Source organism: Fukomys damarensis, unplaced genomic scaffold, assembly GCF_012274545.1.
Source record: "Fukomys damarensis isolate Sample0158 unplaced genomic scaffold, DMR_v1.0_HiC HiC_scaffold_17, whole genome shotgun sequence".
NCBI classification, from domain to species: Eukaryota; Metazoa; Chordata; class Mammalia; order Rodentia; family Bathyergidae; genus Fukomys; species Fukomys damarensis.
This window is the reverse complement of record NW_022900929.1, coordinates 78,554,359-78,561,486: the sequence shown is the minus strand read 5'-3', so window position 1 is coordinate 78,561,486 and position 7,128 is coordinate 78,554,359.

The window sequence follows — 7,128 nt, the reverse complement described above, 5'->3', positions numbered from 1 at the left end:
TGTTCGGGCCCAGGCCGCGGGACTCCCGAAGGGGGCTGCGTGGTGGGCAGAGTTTTAAGTTTTGTCCTTGGACTCTGGTTCGCTGTCTCAATTCAGGCAAGTCATTTTCTGGAAAGTTAATTTATTTTATTTTGAAGAAAAAAAAATCTGGTGGAATTTAGTGATCCTTACAAAGCGTTTTGTCATCCCAGAGTTGAGACCGCACCCCAAAGTTGAAGCTCATGGGGAGAAAATCTCATCTGCACGTAGTTTATCTTAGTCTATCATACCTATGGCCACCAATTTGGTTTAGGGTTGTTTCTTTTCTCTCTTTGAGACAAGTTCTTGCTCTTTAGTCTAGGCTGGCCTTGAACTTGCAGTCCTCCTGCCAAGGCCTGCCAAATGCTTGGATTAGAGGCGGGGCCGCTACTCCAGCGTTGGTTTAAAACTCTTGCTGACAGATTTTGACATTTCCACTTTTCAGGTACAGACTTTGAATTTAGGAAACTAAAGACCCATTTATCTCTTTCTTTTAAATATTTTTTTCAGAAACAAAGCACATGTGAATACAAATGACAAGAGTGGGATTGTTTTTTAATTTCTGCAAATCTTTTGAATGCCTGGTTTAATAGAAGACCGCTAAGTTCTTAACCCTGCTTCTGCGTTGGTCTCTAGTATCACGCCATTCCATCTCTGGAAAACTCCGCGGTACCCTCACTTTTTTTTAAGGGAACAACTATGTCATCCTCTGCTTTCACCATGTCGGTCAAGTTGGGGTGTTATGCAAGACATACTTCAAAAGTAGAGATAAGAATGATTACTACACATTTTCCTTGGGCTCTAAACTTTTTTTTTATTATTATTGGGATTTAGAACCACGTGTGGGGGTGGCATGCCTGTAATACCAGCCCTCTGGAACCCGAGGCAGAGTTCCTTCCAGTCAGCCTGGACAGATCGAAAGTTCCAGCCCCCCTCAGGCAGTTCAGCCAGCAATCTTGGAGACCCTGTCTCAAATTTTTTTTTTAGAGGGTTGGGGTATAGTTCAATGTGAAGGCCCTTTGTTCACATCCCAGTACTGGGGAAAAAAAAATTAGATTTAGGTGCATAAGCAATACTTTAGATAGATAAAGATTATATAATCTGTGATCCTGGAGACTCAGGAATGTTTAGACATAATCTAAGTGGTTAAACTTAATTTTTAATTTCATTAATGATGTTCACAAAGCAAGAACTCTGTGAGATGTGCTTGTGAAAATTTGGTGTGTGAGGGTAATCAAAACACTATAAGAACTCTAGAAAAATCCTACAAAGAAACCTTTGGTAAAACAAGATAGTTTGGTGGACACACCCTTACAGTGTTCTTAAGTCTGGATGAGTCTGGATTTGTTGGATGAGTGACAGTGACATGGCAGTGTGTAAACTTTTAAGATCACATTTTGATTTAATAGTTTTGAAAGGAAGCCAAATGTTTCCAGTTGTTTCTGTGAACTCTAGTCTGAATCTGTCAGTCTAGTTCTCTCCTGTTTCATCAACAGGAAGCATCTGGTCATTCTTTATGTAATTGTTAGAAAATACCAGGTGTATTTTTAATGTTTGCGTTTGTATGAGAATAGATTGGGTCTTGGTTAATTTTTCTTGGTTTTAGTTTGTGCAATCCATCCCTTCCCAGGGTTTTAACAGGTAAAGCAAACATGTCATAAGGAATTTAGAAAACGTTTTTCTTTTACCTTTTTTTTTTGTCCCCTTGCTCTACTGCAGATTCACACTGAGCTACATCCCCAGCCAGTCCTTTTTATTTGGAGATAGTTGTGTTGCTGTTTTGCCCCAGCTGGCCTCAAACTTGGGACCCTATTGTCTCAGCCTCCTGTGTAGCTGGGATTATAGACTGTGCCCAAACTTCTGCTCCTTCATGGTATTTCGAATCATGAATCCATTTTTGAAAGTGCACGCGACCCTTACCTAGTTCCTCTTTGTGAGTTCCCCTTTGCAACAAGTAGACTTAAGTGCAGATGAACTCATGGATTGATGGCTTCCACCTCTCTTCTCTCACTCAGTAAACATGAGAAAGGAACCCAAACAAGATGTTGTATTTCAAGATAGCTTGCCTGCCTGCTTTCTTTCTTTTTTTTTTGTGGTAGTATTAGGGATAGAACACAGGACCTCATGCATGGTCAGTGTAAGCAAGCGCTTTACTACTGAGGCACAGTACTGCCCAGCTCTTTTGAAGTTTAATTTTGGGGGTGTTTTTTTTGTTATTTTGGTACTGGGGATTGAATTCGGGTCCTTGCACTTGGGAGGTAGGTGACGGAACCACTGAGCTAAATCCTGGCCCCTTTTGAATTTTAATTTTGAGGCAGGATCTGGTGAACTGGAACCGCCCAGCCTGGCTGTGAACTTGCAATCCTCTTACGAGCTTCTCGGGTAGTGAGGATGACAACAGGCTGTGGCAGCGTGCCTGGCTGGTTTCTCTTTTCTTTTTGAATTGACAAATAGTTTGGGCATATTTTTCTGGTTCATTATGGTAATTTTATGCATGTTATCAGTGTGAAATTGTCAAATTTAGGTAATCAGCGTTTCTACCTCCTTAAACATTTATCATTTCTTTTTGTTTGTTTGGTGTTTTTTTGTTTTTTTTTTTTTAAACAGGTTCTCACTATGTAGTTGAGACTGACCTGGAACTCACTACATAGCCCAGGCTGGTCTAGAATTCACAGCAGTCCTCCTGCCTCAGCCTCCTGAGTGCTGGGATTGCTGGTGTGAGCCACCACGCCCAGTTTATCATTTCTTTATTTTGGAAACCTTTAAACTCAGTTCTCATTCTTTATAACATGTATAATAAATTGTAAACTCCAGTCATCCTGTGGAGGACAGTTTAAGTTTTTTAATGAGTATCATTCCTTTGGCCTAGTAATCACTTAGTAATAATTTTTCTGGAGCACGAATATGTCTACTTTGGGGCAGTAGTAGTGAGTGTTATATTGTGCGTAACTGCTGAAGATGTTTGTTCTGTCATAGTTTTTTTGGTGTGATGGAGCCCCCAGCCCTCATTGTACCAGGTGATGTTTCTAGTGGCGGACAAAGTTGGTGTTAGGGCGTCTCTGTCGCCTCCGTGCTGACACTGCGGTGCTCTTTTGTTTTTTGCCAGATAGCTACCTTTATTTGGGCTGACTGGTCCACGACATGAGTGGAGAGCTGTGGTCCTAGGCTTGAACTGATTTTGCCACTACAGATAAACTCACATGCAGGGTCATTGATAGATTCAGACATAGAAGTCTAAACCTCTTAGCCCCCGTTCTCTTACCTGTTAATAGGAATAGTCTAAAGGCCAGCAAATGCTGATGCAAAGATAGAGACTGTAGAAAAGACTAGATCATTTTAACATTTAATATGAATCAGATTTCGCTACTTTGTAATTTTTTTTTTAATAAAAAGGTTAAGTGGTAGGACTCCCTGTACCAAGAAATGTTCGTCCCACTTTACTCTGTACTGGTTGTGTTATACCAGAGATACTGTATCAGCTTTCATACTATCTGGAGTGGGGCTGTGTATCTCTTCTCAAACTTGATGTTATATTAGAACCACCTATAGATTACTTAAACACAACAGCAACAAAAACAGACACCAGCGCTTAAGTGAGGTAGGACCTGGGCCTCCTTTGCTGAAGTTCCCAAGATCAAGTGGGTGTAAATATCACTAAACTATAGCGCTTGTGACAGAGGATCTTGACTGTGGGAGAAAGGGTAATGAGGACGTATTGAAACTGGGCATTTGACCTAGTGAAGAGAAGCTTCTGTAAGAAGTGACAGCAGCATTAAATATTTGGGGATCTGTCAGAAAGGCCAGATTGGGTCTGACCAGAGAGAGATGGGATCAAAGGGTAGAAGTGGGAAGCAGATTAATGTTCTGAGAGAAATTTCCTTAGGACTATGGAGGTGAAATGGGTTGTTTTGGGTGGGGGCTGTTCCATTCCCTAACAGTGTCCAAGCTGGGGATTCCAGGGCAGAAGAGCTGATGTGTTGAAGGAGTATTTGGGCTGTGTATTATCCTTGGGTTCCCTACAAACTGAGGTGTTATAAAATATGTCCAGGTTTGCAGATATTTAGAAGAAGAGCAAAACTAATTGAAACAATTGAGCTTCTTGGATCATAATTTTCATCTTCTTGGATAGAGAATAGATTTTTTTTTTAAAGATGGGGTCTCATTTTGTAGTCCCGACTAGCCTTGAGCTCATAATCTTCCTGCCTTGGCCTCCCGAGTGCTAGGATTACAGGCATGTGCCTGAGAAATGAATATTAGCTGAAAGGGTTCTTTGATGAGACCCTTAAATTACACTGTAATTTGGCAGACTCAGGTCTTAAAAATGGACGTACCTTTTGACACGGACATTTCCATTTACAGGAATTTATCTTGATGTAACGAAGGTGTACATGAGTGAGGTGTATCCATTGTAGCATTGTTTGTAATGGAGCTGTGTGTGTTGGATGGAGTCGTAGCTCCTTCACGGCAGAGCTTAGCATGCACTAGACTTTGGACACATGCACACACACAGAGACACACACCAAAACAACCATCCAAACAAAAAAACTGTTCACACCTTTAACCGCTGTGGCAGTCTTACGAAGCAGGCAGTTAGATGGTCCATTTTTCACAAGATCATACTGAAGCATAAAGATACAGGGGAGCGGACCTAAGGTAGCTAGGACTTGGATCAGCCAGTGTGATGGGAGCCAGCACTCCATGTTCCCCAGTGATTGTGAGGGTCCACCCCAAATGGGGGTGCTTCCAAATCGTCTGTTAAAGTAATGATATGAGAAGAATGTAGACATGAAAAGGTGTCTTGGTATATGTAAATAAAAAAGTAGATTTAAACCCAGGATGGATGTTGATCAAGAATATAAGCTAAATTGTCCTGAGGTTGTTTCTAAGTGTAACTTTATAAGGTGATTATTTTCTTTGTGCTTATCCACCTTTTCTAACTTCTACAATGAAAATTATTGGGCATTACTTACAATTAAAAATACTGTGATACTACTTTTTAATACAAAAAGATATTCATGGAAGCTGAGGAATTTGGATTTTGCACTATGCAATTTATGCAAGTAGATTTGGAGATTTGTGTAAATGAGAATTTGTAATTGCAGGGTATGTTGGGTTTTTTAAAAAAAGTTTGATTCCTTACTTTAGAAGTGTACCTTAACTGAATAGAGAAAAATATCAATGACTCCTACCACCCCTCTTATGATAATTAATTTTGTTTTTTTCATCTCTTATCCTCTATTTTAAATATTGTAGTAATCCCACTTACTCTAAATGATGTTAGGCAATTGACTTCCATCTCTTTGTGCTGCCTTTTTCTCCTGGAAAATGAGGATTATTATAATGCCTATCTTGTAATGGGGAGGACCAGTGAATTAATCAGTACACACTGCATAAAGTGATCTGAACAGTGCATGACACATAATAGCTCAGCAAATGCCAATAATTGTTGCTATACGATCACAATTCACTAATCAAAATCCTTGGGGTCTAATGATTTCAGAGTTAATTTTTTTGGAGCTGGGTGTAGTACATACACCTATAATCTCTCTACTCTGGGAGGCTGAAGCAGGAGGATGGACAGTTGGAGCCCCACCTGGGCAACGTAGTAATTAGTGACCCTGTCTCAAAGAAAAAAATAAGGAATGGATTGGGTCCAGTGCAGTACTCTTCAGTGGTTATTAGTCTGCAGTCAGATGTATGAGCAGCTAGGCTAATGGGGATAGACTATAAACAGCTTCATCAGTTCAGGGCAGGTTTTACTACCAAATGAATTTTTTTTTTTTTTTGGTACCTGGGATCAAACTTGGGACCTTGTGCTCTCGAGGCAGGCGGCGGAACCATTGAGCTAATGAATTGATTTTGAGGCTCAGAATTTTTTTTTTTTAAATTTCAGACAGGAAATTAGAACATTTATTCAAGTTGAGCCCCATTTTATTTTCATGTTAAAACACATCTCCATGGTATCGTGTAGCTTTAGTGCATGGATAAAAAATAATAGAAAGTGTTCACTTGTGCCTCCTCTGATTAAAAAATATGTTAAGCCCACTGCTTCTTTCCTAACTTAAGTGCACTTTGCAGTAGTCAGACTGGCGTCACAGGCTGCTCTTGTGGATGATGATGTATCGTTGTGTTTAGCACTGCGCGTGCACTCACACGGTTCTCATGGCCTGTGCTTTGGTGTGAGTGCACCGTGCTGGCTTCCTGTCTGCTTTGCCCTCCCCTGTTCTCTGTGGTCTCACGATCCTGTCGCCACTGTTGCTGTTCCGGCCAGGGCAGTCGCTGGTCTGCTCTCTGCCCATCTCCCCTCAGACAGTTGTGCTTTACTCTGATGACTCCCAGGTGTGTTCTCCCGGTTTGTAGCTCAGCAAGTTTGTTGTGTGTTTCCACTGGAAGGCTCAAGGAATTCCTCTCACCTTTATCTTTGTTACTTAGCCTTCTGCCTGCACCAGGTTTTCTGTTGGATTTGTCGTTATCGCCATCATATTTAAATCTTGAACTTGTCTGTGATGCATGCTTTTCCTTATGCCCATCCATCAGGCATAGTATTTCTAACTTGAGATTCTCATTCCTTGAGTTTGGCTTGCATATGACGGCTGGGTTAATTTTCCAGAAACCTTTGAACCCTTTGCTACCAGACTGAAAGCCCAAGGAGAGTGCATGTGCTGTTGACCTTTGCAGCAAACTGAACCTACTTGAGTGGATCTTCATTTGCTCAAAACTTTGAATTCTCCCAGTAGACTTCAAGATAAAATCCGAATTCTACTTTCTGACTTGCAAACCTTTTTATGTTACATTTAGCTTTTTCTACCTTAGCCCTTATTACTTCTTTTTTGTTGTTGTTGTTGTTGTTGTTGTTTTGGTTTTTTGAGACAAGGTCTTACTATGTAATTGAGAGTGACCTGGAACTCACTATGTAGCCCAGGCTGGTCTCAAATTCACAGCGATCCTCCTGCCTCAGCCTCCCGAGTGCTGGGATAACAGGCATGCGCCACCACACCCGGCTCTTCATTACTTCTTAACCTTCCTGAGTTGGTGTTTCCTCCGTGCTGTAACTAGTGCTGCTTCTTTCCTTTTCCTTGCCTGCCTAAGCCCATCTAGGAATGTCTGCCC